At 45.5% G+C, this 19,531-nt stretch overlaps 1 protein-coding gene across 10 annotated transcripts in view; it reads left to right on the forward strand.

Annotated features, from left to right (window-relative positions):
- The window catches only part of RIMBP2 (RIMS binding protein 2), a 325,711-nt gene that overhangs the window by 144,457 nt on the left and 161,723 nt on the right, over positions 1 to 19,531 (forward strand). The window contains exon 1 of one of the 10 annotated variants that reach the window (XM_061384506.1): positions 7,539 to 8,916. The exons of the other annotated variants lie outside the window; for them this stretch is intronic. The gene's annotated coding sequence lies outside the window, so the exon portion shown is untranslated. Of the gene's footprint in view, positions 1 to 7,538; positions 8,917 to 19,531 lie in introns of those variants that run through there. 10 annotated transcript variants of the gene reach the window in all.

A 19,531-nucleotide genomic window follows, 5' to 3' on the forward strand; every position in this document is an offset into this window, starting at 1 on the left:
AGAAGCTGCCTGCCAATGCAGGAGACATAAGGGATTCGGATTCCATTCCTGGGTTGGGAAGATCCCCTGGAGGAGGAAATGGCAACCCACTCCAGTATTCTTGCCTGGAGAATCCCAAGGACAGAGGAGCCTGGCAGGCTACAGTCCACGGGGTCACAAAGAGTCAGAACTGACTGAGCGACTGAACACACACATCTCCAGCCTGAAACAATGCGGTGTATAGGATGGGATTTAATCTTCACTCCATTGATGGATTTCCCCCCTCATTTTGGTGGTTACTTTGTTTGTTAGTTACGTTTAACTCGAAATTCGTTTGAAGGGAGACAGATTCAGCTTGACCTTATTACAGGAGCGTCACCTGTGCATGGTGGTAATCCGTTTAAACGGAAACTCAACAAGGAGACGGCGGAGCTGACCGCTTAGATCTCTGCTTGCCTTTTCATTCCCTTCAGAAATGGCAAGCTTTCTTTTCTCCTTTCTTTCTGAATTCCATCCCGTGCCTGCAGAGTCGTGGGCAGAGGTTGGAAAGAGAGTCGGGAGGGAGGCGTGCGTGGGGGTGACTTGAGATGAAGGGGGATTTCTACACTGAACAGTTGGCCCTGAGTTGGGGAACAGCCCCAGACAGGTTTCAAAATTACCCAGATCTTGAGTTTAGCATCTCTGGGCTGCGTGCATCTCGCTTCCTGTGTTTCTCAGCTTGCACCACCCCCCAGGGCTCTGCTGTGTCCCCGTCCTCAGCTGCTCCCCATCACCAGGGGCCAGAAACAGATGTCTGCCCCCCGCAAACACCCCCAGTCCTGCCTCTACCCTGCCCTACCCTAGAGCCAGATTTCAAGGAGAAGAGCAACGGAGCAAAAGGTGAAAAAATTAAGACATAAGAGATGCGAGTTCGATCCCTGGGTAGGAGAGATCCCCTGGAGGCGGGCATTGCAACCCACTCCAGTATACTTGCCTGGAGAATCGCATGGACAGAGGAGCCTGTGGGCTACAGTCTGCAGGGTCACAGAGAGTCGGAGGTGACTGAATGGACTCAGCACGCACACAGTGTGTATCTGTTAATCCCAAACTCCCAATTTATCCTTCCCCCACCTCCCTTTCCCCTTTGGTTTGTTTTCTAAGTCTGTAAATCTATTAAAGAGCATTTTAATTTATTTATTTATTAAAAAAACTTTATTGTGGTATAGTTGATTTACAATGTTGTGTTAGTTTCAGGTGTACAGCAAAGTGAATCAGTTATATTAATATATATACATATAACCACGCTTTTTTAGACTCTCGCCATATAGGTCATTCCAGAATATTGAGCAGAGTTCCCTGTGCTATACATAGATCCTTATTAGTTATCTATCACCCCACTCCAGTACTCTTGCCTGGAAAATCCCATGGATGGAGGAGCCTGGAAGGCTGCAGTCCATGGGGTCGCTGAGAGTCAGACATGACTGAGTGACTTCACTTTCACTTTCATGCATTGGAGAAGGAAATGGAAACCCACTCCAGTGTTCTTGCCTGGAGAATCCCAGGGACGGGGGAGCCTGGTGGGCTGCCGTCTATGGGGTCGTACAGAATCGGACATGACTGAATCGACTTAGCAGCAGCAGCAGCAGTGTGTATATGTCAATCCCAATTTACCCCTCCCCCTTCCTTTCTCCCTTGATAACCATAAGTTTGTCTTCTACATCTGTAACTCTATTTCTGAATTTTAGATCAGTTCATTTGTAGCCTTTTTTAAGGTTCTACGAATAAATGATATCATATGATATCAGTCTCTGTCTGACTTCACCCAGTATGATGATCTCTGCTGCCACTAAGTCACTTCAGTCGTGTCCGACTCTGTGCGACCCCATAGATGGCAGCCCACCAGGCCCCACTGTCCCTAGAATTCTCCAGGCAAGAACACTGGAGTGGGTTGCCATTTCCTCCTCCAGTGCATGAAAGTGAAAAGTGAAAGTGAAGTCGCTCAGTCGTGTCTGACTCTTAGCGACCCCATGGACTGCAGCCTACCAGGCTCCTCCGTCCATGGGATTTTCCAGGCAAGAGTACTGGAGTGGGGTGCCATTGCTTTCTCCGTGATGATCTCTAGATCCATACATGTTGCTGCAAATGGCATTACTTCATTCTTTTGTATGGATGAGTAATATTCCATTGTATATATATTCCACATCTTCTTTATCCATTCTTCTGTTGATGGACATCTCGGCTTGCTTCCATGTCCTGGCTATTGTAAATAGCGCTGCAATGAACAGTGGGATGCATGGAAAAGAATTCATAATGATGCTAAAGAACATTTTAAAATAAACTATTTACCTCTGATTCTACCCTGAATCAATAATTGATCAATTTTGCTTTCTCATCTCCTCTGTGCTCTATGAATTTTTTCATATACATATGACAAATATGTATATATTTTTCCCTGACAAAACTGTCACTGAGCAGCACTGGCAGCTTTGCATCGCTGGTTTCCTTGGTGTTGACCTCTGACTCCTTCGCACTTGCTGGAGGAGGCCCTGGATTCCTCTAATGGCTGTGTTTGCCGATGAGAAAGGTGAGCATCTAAGCATGCCGCAGCCGCTGTGGACAACTCCTATGCTCTGGAGGGGCAGGATGTCTCTGCAGTGGAATTTTGGATTTCTCACCACTTGCTTTCCCATCTCTCCCACCCCCAGTCCCACCACGAGCTCCCGCCTCACTTCTGATCGTTCCTAGGTTGGTAGACAAACCCCTTTGGCCACTTACGCAGTACGTGTAAAATGACCATGTTCCATTCTATTTCCAATGGCATTTTTCTCTCGGTCTTTGTTGCTTAATCAACTCTGAGCTCCAAGAGGGCAGGAGCTTTGACCAGTCCCCCCCCCTCCGCCCCCTCCTTTTTGTGTTCCCAGCACCTACAGCAGTGCTAATAAGTATGTGCTAAATGAAATATTAAGTTTTCTACCTATTTTTTTTAACTGCTACGATTAACCATGACTATATCCATATAATTGCTGCTGTGATTTTTGTCATAGAACTTTGGTTGATTTTTCTAGTAATCAGCATCATAGTGAAAGTGTGCTGAGTGCTCAAATGGGACCAGATGCATGTCATTGACTTCTTGGGACTGTATGTAGGAATCAGGACAGGGAGAAGCATAGATGTGGATGGCTAGATACCTTTCTAACTGTCAGGTCGCTCCTTTCTGTAGGACCTGGCACTTTTGTTCACACCTCTCTCAAATTCCAGGGTCTCATCTCTTAATGGTCACATAACAGTGCTCCTTGTTTGATGTTTCTTCAGGTGTTGACACAACACTTTTTCTCCTTTCCAGTGTTTATTCCAATAAGAGGTTTACAAGTTCAGGTTTTCATGAATCACACAGAGGGGAAAGAATAAGGTGAATCTTTCTGTCCAGCAAACCTATGCATCCTTTTCCTTAGCATCTGAGTTTTGGAAACTACCAAGATGTGTCATTTTGAGGCCAACCTGGTGGTGTTCTTCTGTAAAGTTGTGTGAAATGAATTTATGTGTAGCAAGGTTGGTTTTCAACGAGTTCATCGTTTCTATCTATCCTTTAATAGATACCGTTTGAACTCCAAGTTCAAACTAGTCATGCATGGATTCCATATACTGGATTTGTGTCCATGTTGGGACTACCTGGTGCAGGGTCTATGGCTTAGCCCTGGCTTGTGCAAGAGCATCAGTGAGATGCAGTGAGCCTTTGAGGGCATCACGAGGACCAAGCATTTGGACTGCCTGTGTAAGGAGGGTGGATGGCATTTTAGAAATCAACTCCAGGACTGTCTCGGATTTTGCTCATTGGATAACACCCCACTGTCCAGAAATAGTTTTATACCTGTGCAAACGCCCTCTTAACATGCAGGTAACTCTGCATACGGGAGAGGATCCGACTCGAAGAGAGAATTGCAAAATTGTTCCTATTAAGTCACTTGTATAAAACAGGTGGAGTTGGGGAACTGAAAGGCTTTTCAACAAATGTTTCAAAGCAAAGTGTTTAGCTTTAAGCACCTGGCAAGAAACATGCATATCAAGTTTGCAAGAGGGTCTATTAGCGTGACAGCTGCTCTGAATGTAACGGGTCTCGGGAGCCTGTCTCTCGGTTGCTTCTGAATTTCCCTCAGGGCAGCCTGTCACCATCATCTGGAATGAGAAATTAGGATCGGGGCAGAGGCTCAAGCTCACACACCAGTTCCCTGTGCATTCTGGGACTGACCCTGGGCTGGTGTGGGGACCACGAGACCTGTCCACTTGAGGGAGCTGCTCTAATCAGATATACCACTGATCTGTTCCAAGCCATCAGATTTGGGCTCCTGGGAATTTACAGTCTGGAGTGGAAGGTTTTGGGATGTTGAAGCAGGGACTAGCAGCCCTCTGGGGAGAAGGTTCCTGAGCTCCTGTTTCTGGGTCCCCTGGTACCTCCCGGGTTTCCCCTCTGGCTGGGTTGGCTGTGGAACTTGGCTCTGGGTGTTTTGAGACCCCACCATCCTTCCAATAAAGTTACTTTCTAGCTTAGCGTAGCCTAAGGCTATTTCTGTTGCTTGCAAAAGAAAGAAATTTGACTAACGTGCAAAGGAGGGAGATGTGAGATTTCAAATTATTGGGAAAGCTTTTGGAGGCTACATGGCATAGGATGACATTTCTGTGACATCCATTCTTGTTTCCCTTCCTTGACATATGGCAGGTGATCTTGACAAGATAGCTCCAAGGCACAGGTAAGAGAGACAGAGGCTTATTTGAAAGACACAGTGTTCATTCAGGTTCAAGTCAGGAGACAGAGACACGCCAGTTACTTTAGCAGAGAGAATTATACGTATATACAGCCATACAAGCAGAACTGTTAACCAAGTATTAGAGGACGACAAACGCAGAAAGGCAGATGCTGAGTGGCTAATAGTAAAATTCAGAGGCATGGCAGACGGGACCCAGAGCTTAAGGTGGGCGGGGGCGGGGGAGGCTGGCTGGCTCTTGTTGGAACCCCAGGAGGTGTAATGATGGCAGAACTTCAAGTAGGCGCCAACTGCTGCTCTCGGAACAACCTGCGCCTTTCCAGTAAAGTGCCAGGGCAGGAGCAGCAGTGACAGAAAACCCTCCTCCATCCTTCCTGCCTCACCAGCGCCCCCTATTGGAGAGTCAAACAGGGAGCTGAGGAGAGAGGATGGGCTTGACTGCCCGACAATACCCCCGCCCCAGGATATCGGAATGCACGTGACTGGTAATCATAATATGCTATGCTATGCTAAGTCACTTCAGTCGTGTACAACTCTGTGCAACCCCATAAACGGCAGCCCACCAGGCTCCCCGTCCCTGGGATTCTCCAGGCAAGAACGCTGGAGTGGGTTGCCATTTCCTTCTCCAGTGCATGAAAGTGAAAAGTGAAAGTGAAGTCGCTCAGTCATGTCCGACTCCTAGCGACCCCATGGACTGCAGCCTACTAGGCTCCTCCGTCCATGGGATTTTCCAGGCAAGAGTACTGGAGTGGGGTGCCATTGCCTCCGAATCATAATATAGTGAATTATAAACCCCAATTTTTAAGAAAAGAAACAAAGTGAGAAATGCCTACATACTTTATTACTAGTAATAGATTTGTTGCAGGACAGCTGACCCTAGCTTACACTTAGGCACCTGTGTGCCAGAGCCTCTGTCTGAAAACTCCAGGTCTTTTTGAAGTAGAGTTGACTTACAAAGTTGTGTTAGTTTCAGGTGTATAGCAAAGTGATCCTAAAAAAGAATATTTATAATTCAGGTTTTTTGCATTTATAGGTTATTACAAGATATTGTATATAGTTCCCTGGGCTATACAGCAGATCTTTATTGTTTATTTCTTATATACATAGTCGTTTGTATCTGTTAATCCCAAGCTCCTAATTTACCCCCCGCCCCCACCTCCTTTTGCATTGGGCTGCCCTCTATGGGGTCGCACAGAGGCGGACACGCCTGAAGCAACTTAGCAGCAGCAGCAGCAGCAACCATAAGCTTGCTTCTGTTGTCTGTGGTCACAAATCTTTCTACCAGCTTTACTCACTCCTTTTAGTCTTTTTATATTTCCCCCAAATTCTTTCTGCACTAAGAATATTTTCTCTTCTCTCTTGTTCTATACACTGATCCCCGCTCTAACTACCCAAGTTTAGGTGTAGCTATAGGAGTGGGCAGTTCACTGATTTAACTCTTTAACATTGATAGATTCCACCACAAGCTTCTCATCGGAACTGGTATTTGACAGACTGCTGGACAGAAAGTACATTGTCTCCAGTAAGAGTGTTCAGATGTTTCTTCCTCCTCCTTGAGAGTAAAAGCAATATTATTTAAAAGCTTATCAAATATGATAGTGAATCTGTTTCCTCTTCCCATTTTTCCAGCCAAGTTGGAGTGTTGTGTGTTTACAACCCAGAAATATATGGTTTCCATTTATTTCATTAACTATAATTCTCGTATTAACTTTTGTGCTGCTGTGTGAACAAATGTGTCTCCAGTAAATAGAAAGATACACAGAGTAAGGCTCCATATACGTTCTGAAGCCAAAAAATACAGAGGGGGAGGAGGAAATACCTGTTCAGACATTAGCAGAAACACTGTGGAAGGAACTGCAGGCTATCCTACAGATGTCAAGGGAGTGGGAAATGGATTGGTAGTTTTCTAAGATGAGGCAGTTCATCTCCATGTTTATTTAATTTGCTACAATTTATTGGGCTTTGATTCTTTTTTTTTTTTGCACAGTTTTAATTTATACTGAATTTTTCAGAAAGGCACAGTGAAAACTAAGGAAAAGTTAACTTTTGGCTTGGGACTTTGCCAAAAAGTTGGTCAATATTTGGAACTCAGGTTACTGAGGCCAACGCTGCTAATGAGATTTGAGTCACCAAACGACATACCGGTACCATTCTGTGCCAGGAGTAGTAGCACTCATGTGATTCTGGGTGTAGGGGCAAGCATCTGTGTCTTCCTTTATGGTGCCAAGCGTGAGCCTCGATTCTCTTGCAGGCTCTACTGTAGGTGCGGTAGAAGACCAAGCAGAACAATGTGCCTCTCACAGAACTCACATTCCACTGGGAACAGATGGAAAAAAGAATACGTAATTAAAAAGCACGAGAGTGGCTTACTGGGCGATGTTAATTGTTGTTGTTTAGTTACTCAGTCATGTTCGACTCTTTTGTGACCCCATTGACTGTACCCCACCAGCCTCCTCTGATCATGAGATTTCCCAGAAAAGACTACTAGAATAGACTGCCATTTCCTTCTCCAGATCTCCCAGGGATTGAACCCATGTCTCCTGCCTTGGAAGGCAGATTCTTTCCCGCTGGGCCACCAGGGAAGCCCAATCAGTCTCTAAAAACATGTTGCTGTGTCTCTGGTCAATAATGTGTTTTTAAAAAGAGGGGGCAGAGTGGCCTCAGTGACAAGATAAAATATGAGCAAAGACTTGAAAGGTAAAAGAGTTAGCTAAATGGATGTCTGGAAGAAGAGCTTCCCAAGTAGGAAGGATAGTCAGTGCAAAGGCCCTGAGGCAGAGACTGCCTGGCGTGTTTTAGGAACAGCAGGTGCGTCTGAAGCAGAGTGAGCTGGGAGGAGGGGGAAAATGTAGCAGGAAATGAGGTCCAAGGATGCAGATCATACAGAGATTTGTTAGTCTTGTAGGAGTTTGGCTTTTTTATAGAACTGAAATGGAAAACTACTGCAGGGTTTTCAATGGAAAAATGATGTAAGCCGACTTACAATTTCAAAGGAGCCCTACCTGCTCTGTTGGTGAAGGGACAGATGGTATTACAATAATGCAGGCAGGATGCTAGCTGTACTGACGCCCCCCAAACTAGTTTGCACATGGGATGATTTAACCATGGGTTTGAAACAGCTGACCTGGTTTAAGTAACACCAGGGGGAAAAAAAATTGCTCTCCAAAAAGCCCTGGCTGCAGTAAGGTATACTTGCTTACCCTTTCCAAGAAGATTAGCATTAAATATGAAAGCTCACAACACAGTCTCAATTATGAGTTACCATTTTCACATTTTATTCCCCGGGTAGCTCCTCGGTTCATCCCTTTGAACAACTTCATTAATAATTGGAGACGAATCCCAAACCTTCTCCTATTAACTTTTGATCTGGAAATTCAACCCCGTTGACATTCAGACACACATTTGATCTTTGCTTGCATTCTGTATTTGAACCAATTTAACTTCCTCATGTACAAGCTAATTATTGGACTGGCAGCCCGAGATGCCACCCAGATATCTTGTTGAGGAAAAGCCGCAGTGAGGGCCTCCGAAAGTGTTTCAAGTGCCTGACAATTCACTTCTTCATGGAGGAAAAACGTACCTTGGTTTAAAGGGCTCTGGAAATACAAAATCCACTGGGTGGGTCCTTTCGTGTCATTTGCACTGAAGACTTTTAAATGGGTTTTGAAAAACCCTCTTCGATTTAGAATGAAATACAAGATAACATTTTTTCAATGATGCCTCTTATGCAGTGTGAATGGGTTTACAGCTTCTAGTTTAGTCTAGGGTGAGACAGAAAGATTAGATCAGCAGAGTCCAAAGCTGTCTGCATCAGCCATCAGTCACTGCAAGTTACACTGTCAGAGATTTCTGTTTAGATTTTATTAAATGCACTGTGAGTTTACTCCTGGCCCAGTGATTTTCCTCTGCCTTTCAAATTCCCTGCACTCTTGAAGGTGCCCAGTGGAATTCTGACAAGCTGTCAGACCCAGACAACTCCTGTGGAATTGACACGACACCTGGTTGCTTATTAACATCCATTTCCACCCCCACCACCCTGCTTGTTCCTGCCGAGCTGCTTTCCCAGGCGGCTCACATGCTCTACGTCTGCAGACCCACCCTGCAGCCAGGGTCCAGCTTCCCTGGTTTTACAGTTGCCCCGAGCCCTCCTGAGGCGGTGGTCCGACAGGGGATGTGATACAACTGTGGCCAATCAGAGGTGAGGAGAGACTTTCAGGGGGGCTTCTAGAAAAGGTTTTCCTCTCTTCTGAGTGGGCTTCAAGAGGTACCCTTCCTCTTGCTTCCTTTGGATGCTATTGCACAAAGATGTTTTGCTGACTGTTCTTGATTTGGGGGGAGGGTGGATTGGATAAGTGGGAGCAAGGAGAAGCAGGCTGTCACAGGGTGGGGCCCTGGATCAAGTCAGCCCTGAAGGCCGCTCCGTCTCCGAATTCCCGTTACATAAGCTTATGATCTTCCTTTTCGATTAAGCTGGTTTCAGTTGGTTTTCTGTTTCTTATAAACTAAACCCTGCTCTCTCAAGGATTTTGTAGAATTACTGTTCCTTGTGGCTAAAGCACTTTATGTTTCTTGGAGGGTAGCTTTGAAGTAATTTAATAAAATTCAATGTTTGGATGGGCACAGATGTTTCATTTGTAGAGTATTAGGGATATACTCGGTGTTCCCTAGTGGCTCAGATGGTAAAGAATCTGCCTGCAATGCAAGAGACCCAAGTTCTGTAAGAAACATAGGTTTGGTCCTGGGTCAGGAAGATACCCTGGAGGAGGGCGTGGCAACCCACTGCCCTATTCTTTCCTGGAGAATCCAATGGACAGAGGAACCTGGTGGACTACAGTCCATGGGGTTGCAAGGAGTCGGACAAGACTGAAGCAACTTACCATGCATCCACACAGGGATATACTGGGTTCAAAGGGGAGGAGTAAAATTTAATGACGTTTACAAACTGAGGATGTGTGTGCTCCACCTGTGTTTTCTTTGATGCTTCCTTTAACAGATAGAGGTATCACCACTTTCATATAGTTTGATAGTTTTCAGCGGTCTTATTTTGTACTTTTCTACATGTAACTTAAAACATTTCCTACAGTGAGCACATATACTGTAATAATTACATATGTTACAGCAAAAAAAATGTTATTAGTAAAAGATAAATTCAGATAAATGTAAGATACTTTCCAATTCTGGAGAATATAAGATCATATTCTTTCTTGTTTAGATTTTTTAAAATGTGGACCATTTTTTAAGTCTTTATTGAATGTTTATTACAACATTGCTTCTGTTTTGTTTTGTTTTTTTTGGCTATAAAGCATGTGGGATCTTGGTTCCCCAAAAAAGGATATGTGGGGACCCCTTGCATTGAAAGGCAAAGTCTACCACTAGACCTCCAGGGATGTCCCCAAGATCGTATTCTAAAGTCTATTTAACAGGCATATAAAGTAAGAGGGTGTGTGGAGAAGTCAGCTTTAAAATGAATACAGGATAGAAACCTTACTAGTCTGGCTTCCACTGTTTTCTGAAACTTTGAATTATATTTCGTGAATGTTCATCCCTTAACTGAAAAATGAGATTTGAGATGTAGTTTGGAGCTACCCGATATAGCCACTTATATTTAATGATCAGTTGGGAATTATATAAATCTGTTTTCTGCATTCGGTTTGCTGGAAAAATTGCAACTGATGAAGCAAGAAGGACAGACCCCAGGGATCTCTGTATCCAAGGAAGTAAAAGCTCCAAAACGTCTGAGATAAAGAAGAAAATGATGATTAGGGTTGGGACACCTGTTTTCTATTGGTCAGGCTGCCAAACAACTAATTTTTAAAAAAGTTTTTTGAAGCCTACTTGGATTTTTAAAACATTCATTTATTTGTCTGCACTGGGTCTTGGTTGCGGCATGTGGGATGGGCATTTTGGTGTGCAGACTTCTGTAGTTGTGGCATGAGGGCTTAATTGTCCTCCAACTTGTGGGATCTCAGTTCCCCAACAAGGGACTGAACTGTGTCCCCTGTATTAGAAGGTGAATTCTTAACTACTGGACCACCAGGAAAGGCCCAAGACCTCCAAACAACTATTGATTCCATACTTCTCTTTTGACCACATTGAACTAACTCTGGCCTCTCTAAATATGTTCAGTGAACCCTTGGGTTGAGACTTCAGAGAAATTAATGAAGACCTAAAATATATCAGACTCTGGGAAATTAGTGCCTTTGGATGTTCATTTGCCAAGGCTGCCGTGACACAGAGAATTGTAACTTAGTGGCTCTAATAACAGAAACCTTCCCTCCCACAGTTCTAGGGGTCAGCAGTCCAAGATCAAGCCCTGGCCCGTTTGGTTCCTTCTGAAGGCTGAGGAGGGGAAGCCAGTCCAGCCTCTCTTCCAGCTGCCGATGGTCTGCTTGGTCATCCACTATCCTCAATCTCTGCCTCCATCTTCGCATGGCATTCTCTCCGTGTCCATGTCTGTGTCCAATTTCCCCCCTTTTATAAGGGCAGCACTCAGGTTGGAGGAGGGAGAAAACTAGTCCAGAATGACCTCATCATTACATAACTGATTATACCTGCAATGACCCTATTTCCTCATTCAGTCACGTTCTGAAGTTTAGGAAGGATTTCAACTTATGAATATTGGCAGTGGGGGTACTAGGGGTGGGGACAGAATTCAATCCCTAAGAAGAAAATTTCAGTGTGGGGTTTTAGAACCAGTGCAGGGAAAGTGATGAGATATTTCTGGCAGAGTCTAAGAGGTTGATTTATACCAGTTGAACACACTTCTTTTGGAAGCAGGTTTACATTTGGTGTAGAGCAGTGTAGTTTATGAGTTGCTCTCATGACTCATTGTGATGGATCCAGGACAGGACAAGTTTGGTGATGAAAGGAATGGCTATTGCTGTAGCTTAGATTCCTGCTTCTCAAAGTGGAGCCACGGGGGAGCCGTTCTGTCTCTGGAGGACATTCAGCTGTGTGTCTGGAGATGGTGTTGTTTGTCCCCACTGGGTGGTGGTGGTGGGGTACAGTTGGCATCTAATGGATCAAAGCCAGGGATGCAGGTGAAAGCCCTGTACCTGCATGGCGCCTGAGAGTCCCTCACAACAAAGAATTATCCAGCCCCAAATCTCAGTCCCGCTGAGGCTGGAAACCCTGGGTTAGATGCTTCCTCCCTCAAAATAAATCTGCAGTGAAGTTAAAAATGGAGATGAAGGTAAGGGAGGGACCTGATAAAAATGAGAGATTAAATCTGGAACATGCGAGTTTTTTTACACGTTCACTGAACTTAATAGGGAGCATAGAAATTCTACCTCAATTGCAATCATGTTCTCCTTTTAGGACAGCGTACTAGCCTGCCTATGAGAGGGATAATTTTCACATCCTGCATTAACAAAGCCTCAGACATTGCACTGAGTTGTGTCTGTGTTCCTGGGATGCTGGGTATCTGCTCTTTGCCCCTAAGCAAATTATCCCTCTCCAAGCCTCAGTTTCTCTTTCCATAAAGTGGGTACACTGACCATATTAAGAACATGTTTGCTTTATGTTTGCCATGCTGTGTAAGTGCTCTGCATAGATTTCTGTACGTGGATCATCTATGAACCAGTCTCCAAAGCAAATATCCTTTTTTACTTTATAATTGAGACATCTGAGGTGTAGAGCAGATAGGTAGTTCACTCAAGGTCATGTAGTTGGAAAGTGGTAGAATTAGTGAGTGTCTATGATGGATAAATGGACAGAGAAGATGTATTTGTATCGTGGAATAGCATTCAGTCACCGAGAAGGAAGGAAATCCTGCCACTTCCCTGGTGGCTCAGACGGTAAAGCGTCTGTCTACAATGCAGGAAACCCGGGTTCAATCCCTGGGTCGGGAAGATCCCCTGGAGAAAGAAATGGCAATCCACTCCAGTACTATTGCCTGGAAAATCCCATGGACAGAGGAGCCTGGTAGGCTACAGTCCATGGGGTCACAAAGAGTCGGACACGACTGAGTGACTTCACTTCACTTCACTTCTTCAATGGACCTTGGGAAAGTCATGTTAGAAGTGCAATAGCCAGAGAAAGGCAAATACTGTATGATATTGCTTATACGTGAAATCTAACAAAGCCAGATTCATAGAAACAGAGAATAAAGGTGGTCATCAGGGGCTGGAGGGGAGGGGATGGGTGAAAGTGGTCAAAGGAACCAACTTCCAACTACGAGGTGAGTCAGTTCAGAGGATCTAACGTACAGCATGGTGATCAGAGTGAACTATACTGCGTTACATAGACTTAAAGTTGCTTAGAAGGTAATGAGCCTAAATGTTGTCATCACACACACACACACAATGATAATTGTATCAGGTGATGGAGAAGACTCTTGAGAGTCCCTTGGACTGCGAGAAGATCCAACCAGTCCATCCTAGGGGAAATCAGTCCTGAATATTCAGTGGAAGGACTGATGTTGAAGCTGAAACTCCAATACTTTGGCCCCCTGATGCAAAGAGCTGACTCATTTGAAAAGACCCTGGTGCTGGGAAATATTGAAGGCGGGAGGAGAAGGGGACGTCAGAGGATGAGATGATTGGATGGCATCACCAACTCAATGGACATGAGTTTGAGTGAACTCTGGGAGTTGGTGATGGACTGGAAAGCCTGGCGTGCTGCAGTCCGTGGGGTCACAAAGAGTCAGACAGAACTGAGTGACTGAACTGAACTGAACTGATGGAGGTGTCAATTCAGTTCCGTTGCTCAGTTGTATCCGACTCTTTGTGACCCCATGAATCATAGCACACCAGGCCTCCCTGTCTATCACCAACTTCTGGAGTTTACCCAAACCCATGTCCATTGAGTCAGTGATGCCATCCAACCATCTCATCCTCTGTCGTCCCCTTCTCCTCCTGCCCTCAATCTTTCCCAGCATCAGGGTCTTTTCAAATGAGTCAGCTCTTCTCATCAGGTGGCCAAAGTGTTGGAGTTTCAGCTTCAACATCAGTCCTTCCAATGAACACCCAGGACTGATTTCCTTTAGGATGGACTGGTTGGATCTCCTTGTAGTCCAAGGGACTCTCAAGAGTCTTCTCCAACACCACAGTTCAAAAGCATCAATTCTTTGGTGCTCAGCTTTCTGTATAGTCCAACTCTCACATCCATACATGACTACTGGAAAAACCATAGCCATGACTAGATGGACATTTGTTGACAAAGTAATGTCTCTGCTTTTGAATATGCTGTCTAGGTTGGTCATAACTTTCCTTCCAAGGAGTAAGCGTCTTTTAGTTTCGTGGCTGCAGTCACCATCTGCAGTGATTTTGGAGCCCCCAAAATAAAGTCAGCCACTATTTCCCCATCTATTTGCCATAAAGTGATGGAGGTGTAAACTAACTTTATTTAGTAGTCACTTCATTACATCTGTACATGGAGCAAATCATCATTTTACACCTGAAACTTACACAGTGTTACATGTTAATTATATCTCAACAAACCTGGAATAGGGGTGGAGAAAGAAAACAAATGGAGTTGAAATTTAAGCCCTTGTTAATATCAGGGTAGTGAGACTTCCAAGCCTGAATCCTTGATCCCCAAACCCTGCCGAGTCCTGTGTAAATCAGGCTCCAGCAGCCGTGTGGAGCACATGGTCTACTCTGATGTGTGTGTGCTCGGTCAAGTCTGACTCTTTGCGACCCCATGAACTAAACTCCTCCATCCCTGGAATTCTCCAGGCAAGAATACTCGAATGGTTTTCCATTTCCTTCTCCAGGGGATCTTCCCGACCCAGGGATCAAGCCCACACCTCCGGTGTCTCCTGCACTGGCAGGCAGATTCTTTACCCCTGCGCCACCTCGGAAGCCCCGCCTCAGCGAATGGGAATCGTAGTTGTTAAGAGAATGCCGGGTTTACTTGGCAGTTTCAGTGTCATGACCAAATAAGCAAGTTATTTGAAAAAAAATTTAATGTTAACGGTAAAATATATCAACATTCAGCAAGGGGAAGTTTTGACCTGGAAGGTGGCTAGAAATGTGGCATCACAGGCTCCTTCTTACATCCAGAAGATCAGAGTCTCCTCTTCACAAAGCAAATCATGGCCCTTTGGGATTTGGGAAGAGTTCCTATCAAGCCAGCTGCCCCTTGCACATGGACCCAGAGACGTGAGTTCAACCAGGGCTGACTTCACCTCTGTCCCTTCCCTCTTCTCTCAGACTGGGTTGACAGGATGTGTTTCAACCTGGGTCTCTGGGCCGGCTCTGAGCTTCCTTGCTACAAACCTGCTTGATGAGCACTGGAGCGCCACTGACAGCATGTGGCCATTGGCCTATTGCCCTCTGTCACCGTCGCTGGGAGGAAGGAAGGAAGAGAATTCACACACTGACTCTCAGGAGGAGGGAAAGCACAGCCCCACCCAGCAGGCAGCTGTGTTTGTTTGCAGAGAGAGGTGTGTTTGTCGGTGATCACAAAATATTATGATCCCATATGTCCAAACTGATCACAACTGTGGAAATGTTTATTTTCAGACTTATCCGGGATGCTAATGGCTCCCATGTCATTAGTGAGCTATTCTCCGTGAGACAATGAGAGAAGATTCGAGTGCGTTTGGTCAGCTGAAAAAATAAAGGCTCAAGAGTGGCCCCAGGAAAATCCAGACTGTGTTGTCAGTTTTGTACGTTTCATTCCTGGGTAAACAGGAGCAAATCACCATCACCATAATGATGGTGATAATAAAGGCTAATGGTCGTTGAGAACTTACTCTCTCCAGCCCCTCTTCTGAGCTCTGTCTCTGGGACACACTTACACCTGTTTGCTTAGTGATCTATCACAGGCACCTGATGACATCGGTGACAGCGTCACCCTCACTTTTCAGGTGAGGAAACGGAGTCGTGGGGGCTGAAGGGTTTACTCAAAGCCGCTACCATGTGGACAGAGATGAGGGCAGGTGTGGAGCAAGGTCATGGTAATGAACACACACAGCTCCAGGGGCAGAACATAGGGAGAATTTCAGCTTTTTATCATCCCTCAAGGTAGCTGTCAGAGAAGGCAATGGCACCCCACTCCAGTACTCTTGCCTGGAAAATTCCATGGATGGAGGAGCCTGGTAGGCTGCAGTCCATGGGGTTGCTAAGAGTCCGAGATGACTGAGCGACTTCACTTTCACTTTTCACTTTCATGCATTGGAAAAGGAAATGGCAACCCATTCCAGTGTTCTTGCCTGGAGAATCCCAGGGATGGGGGAGGCTGGTGGGCTGCCGTCTATGGGGTCACACAGAGTCAGACATGACTGAAGTGACTTAGCAGCAGTAGCAAGGTGTTAGTCACCTATTGCTGTGTAATAAGTCATCCCAAAGTCCCCTCAAGGTAGCTGTGTTAGTCACCTATTGCCATGTAATAAATCATCCCAAATTCAATGTCTTTGGGCAGCACACGCTCACTGTCTCACATTTCTGAGAGCCTGGTGCAGCTTAGCTGAGTGCCTGGCTCAGGGTCTAACGTGAGTTTGTAGTCAAGGTGTCCCCTGGGGCTGCAGATCCCACTGGGGTGAGATCTGCTTCCAGGCTCACTAAACCCAGCTGTGGGCAGGTCAGGAACTCACCCTCAACTCACTCTCCTGGCTGCTGCAGGCTCTGTTTCCTGCCGGCTTGTGAACACAGACACCCCCGTGGGCCTCTCCACAAAGCCATTTACCTCATGACAGCTGATTTTCCCCAGAAGGAGGGACCCAAGGATGAGAGAGAGGACCAGAGAGACCCCACAGATGTTTAATGACCTAATCTTGGAAGTGGCATGCCATCGGCAGTGGAAGTGGTAAATAAATGGGGAATATTGATATAGTTTTGGACAAAAAACCCAGAGACGGTTCACGAGCTACATCCTCCGACTTTGAAGCCCCCCAGCAGGTGGGGAGATGTGATCGGTCTGCTGACCGAGGTCAGGGTGATGGGGATTTGGTGTGGATGCTGCCCACATCGGCAGCAAGACGGATGTAAGTGAGGGGCTGGGAGGATGGGAATCAGATGCTGCAGGAACCATAGCTTTGACATTTGAACTTGAAGCCAAACTTTTTAGTTGTGCCCCTAGATCTGGCCTCATAGCACACATACTCAGGATCTGACTTTTTTTTTTTTAATGGGGTATACTTGCAGAAGGCAGGAGGAAGAGGGTGACACAGGATGAGATGGTTGAATGGCATCACCGATTCAATGATATGAATCTTGGGCAAACTCTGGGAGATGGTGAAAGACAGGGAAGCCTGGCATGCTGCAGTCCATGGGCTGGTAAAGAGTCAGACACGACGTGATGACCGAACAACATAGTGCTTTACAATGTGGAGTTAGTTTCTGCTGTATGACGAAGTGAATCAGCTCTAAGGATACATATATGCCCTTCTTCTTGGACCTCCTCCCATCCCATCTGTCTAAATCACCACAGAGAGGACATCCTCTTTCTGAGCATTTTTATAAAGGATCGTTAATCTGCAGTGGGCTGGCTTACGTGGAGGACACCATCTCTTCAGCTCTGGTTGGAAGAGGGTGGGTCTTCCAGCACTGATCACTGGTCCTCTTGGGCCTGGGTGTGTGACCTCAAGGCAGTCCACCCAGGGGACTCCAGCACCCCAGCAGCACTCACCCTACTCAGGACCATGCTGGAGGACCAGCTGCTAATGAAGATGGAAACTTTTCTGTTAAAAATCAGTAATGAAAACAAATATCTTTTCTGTCTGGATGGCCCGCACCCTCCTGACATGGCTCCAGCTTGTTCCTTTGTCCCTTCAGGCACAGGGGTAGTAATGCCCTCCCACAGCGGTGCCCGAGCGCAGGGTCTCTGAGTCTCCCTTATTAGACACTCACCCTACCCACACCCCCTAAGCAGCTCCTTCCTTAACTCTGCAGAATCCCAGCTGGAGGAGCCATCTGTTTGCAGACAGCACCCTGATTGATTCCACTTCCTAAGTTCCCGTCATTTGTTTTTGACACATGGTAAGAGAAAAATGCTGCAAAAAGCTAGAATGGATTCCAGGTCTCCAGAGCTACTTGGAAATTCCATGATCCATTGGCTGTGCATTTAACCTATGCAAGCATTGAAAAGAAGCAGTCTTGTTTATCCATTCATCTGCCAATGGACATGTAGGTTGCTTCCATGTCCTGGCTATTGTAAATAGTGCTGCAGTGAACATTGGGGTATGTGTGTCCTTTTGAATTATGGTTTCTCGCAGTATATGCCCAGTAGTGGGATTGCTGGGTCATATGGTAGTTCGATATGGATGGACCTAGAGTCTGTCCTACAGAGTGAAGTAGGTCAGAAAGAGAAAAACAATTATCATATATTCGTGCATATATATATTAGAATATAGAAAAATGGTACAGATGAACCTACGTTCAGGGCAGGAATAGAGATGCAGACATAGAGAATGGACATTTGAACACAGGGAAGAAGGGAAGAGTGGGACAAACTGTGAGATTAGGATTTACATATATACACTGCTGCTGCTGCTGCTGCTAAGTCGCTTCAGTCGTGTCCGACCCTGTGTGACCCCATAGACGGCAGCCCACCAGGCTCCCCTGTCCCTGGGATTCTCCAGGCAAGAACACTGGAGTGGTTTGCCATTTACCATGTGTAAAATAGATAGCTAGTGGGAAGCTGCTGTATAGCACAGGGAGCTCAGCTTGGTGCCCTGTGATGACCTAGATGGGTGGGGGGTGGGGTGGGAGGGAGGTCCAAGAGGGAGGGGATATATGTACACATTTGGCTGATTCATGTTGTTGTACAGCAGAAACTAATTCAAGACTGTAAGGCAACTGTACTCCAATAAAAAAAAGAGGCTGTCTCAGTCACATTGCTTTTTATTCTTATGAAGATCTAGACAGAGAGAGTGCATATATATATATATACCGTGGGGGCAGTCCTGCTGTGGGGTGATTAAAACACACACACACACACATCAAAGGATCCTGCTTTTTAAAAATAGACTCTCTTGAAGCCAGGAACCAAAGTACAGCAGGTCTTGAACCCTAGTCAGAGTAGAATACAATGCTGTTAATTCTGTCCATTTTCTCTGCTCCTTTCCAAAGTACAAGGGGGCAGCGAAACTCACCTGCGGTGCCTTGTGGTTGCCATGGTGACCACTGACGTGCCTCTGGGTGCTGCTTCCTCTTTGTGCGTGGCAATGAGGCTGGCTTGGCGAAATGTATTTCTGTGAGCTGGCCTGCACAGTGGCCTTTTATGATTATCGCTCACAAAGGAACCAGATGATTATTAAGTTTTGCCAGACATGGAACATTATTTTCAAGATCTCAAACAATCTCCCTCCTCTGGTTTATGTGGCTGGCTTTTGCATGGGCAGCTTTGTATCTTGAATGTTTTATATAGAAACCCTTCCAAGGTCAAAGTCATAATAGCATCATAAAACTCCCCCTGTAAATCAGCAGTGAGGCTATTAATGGAGTAGCTGTGCTCCCCCACCCCCACACCTCTAAGATCGATCCCTTGTTAAGTTTTAAGGCATTCCGTTTTTTTTTTTTCCTGGAGAAATAGATGTATTTACACTTTTGTTAGTTGCCACATGATGTATTTTTCTGTAATAAAATCATGTCTCTGCCCTCAAATGAAATGTGGTGGTGTGTGCTCAGAGTTGCATTTATGATCCTAGAGTTCACTAAATGGAGTAAACTTCAGAGGCTTAAGTATAAATATTACAGGTCATTTGTGTCCAAGATAGTGAGGGGATGCGTAATGTGAAACCCTTACAGTTTCTGATTTTGTCTAATGGCTGCCATAACCAGAGGCTGAAATAAGCTTTTTGGAATTTTTTTCCCTGCTAGTCCTTTATGCTGAATCTGAGTTCAACAGAAGCACTCTCCTGTTGTATC

Source organism: Bos javanicus, chromosome 17, assembly GCF_032452875.1.
Source record: "Bos javanicus breed banteng chromosome 17, ARS-OSU_banteng_1.0, whole genome shotgun sequence".
Taxonomy (NCBI): Eukaryota; Metazoa; Chordata; class Mammalia; order Artiodactyla; family Bovidae; genus Bos; species Bos javanicus.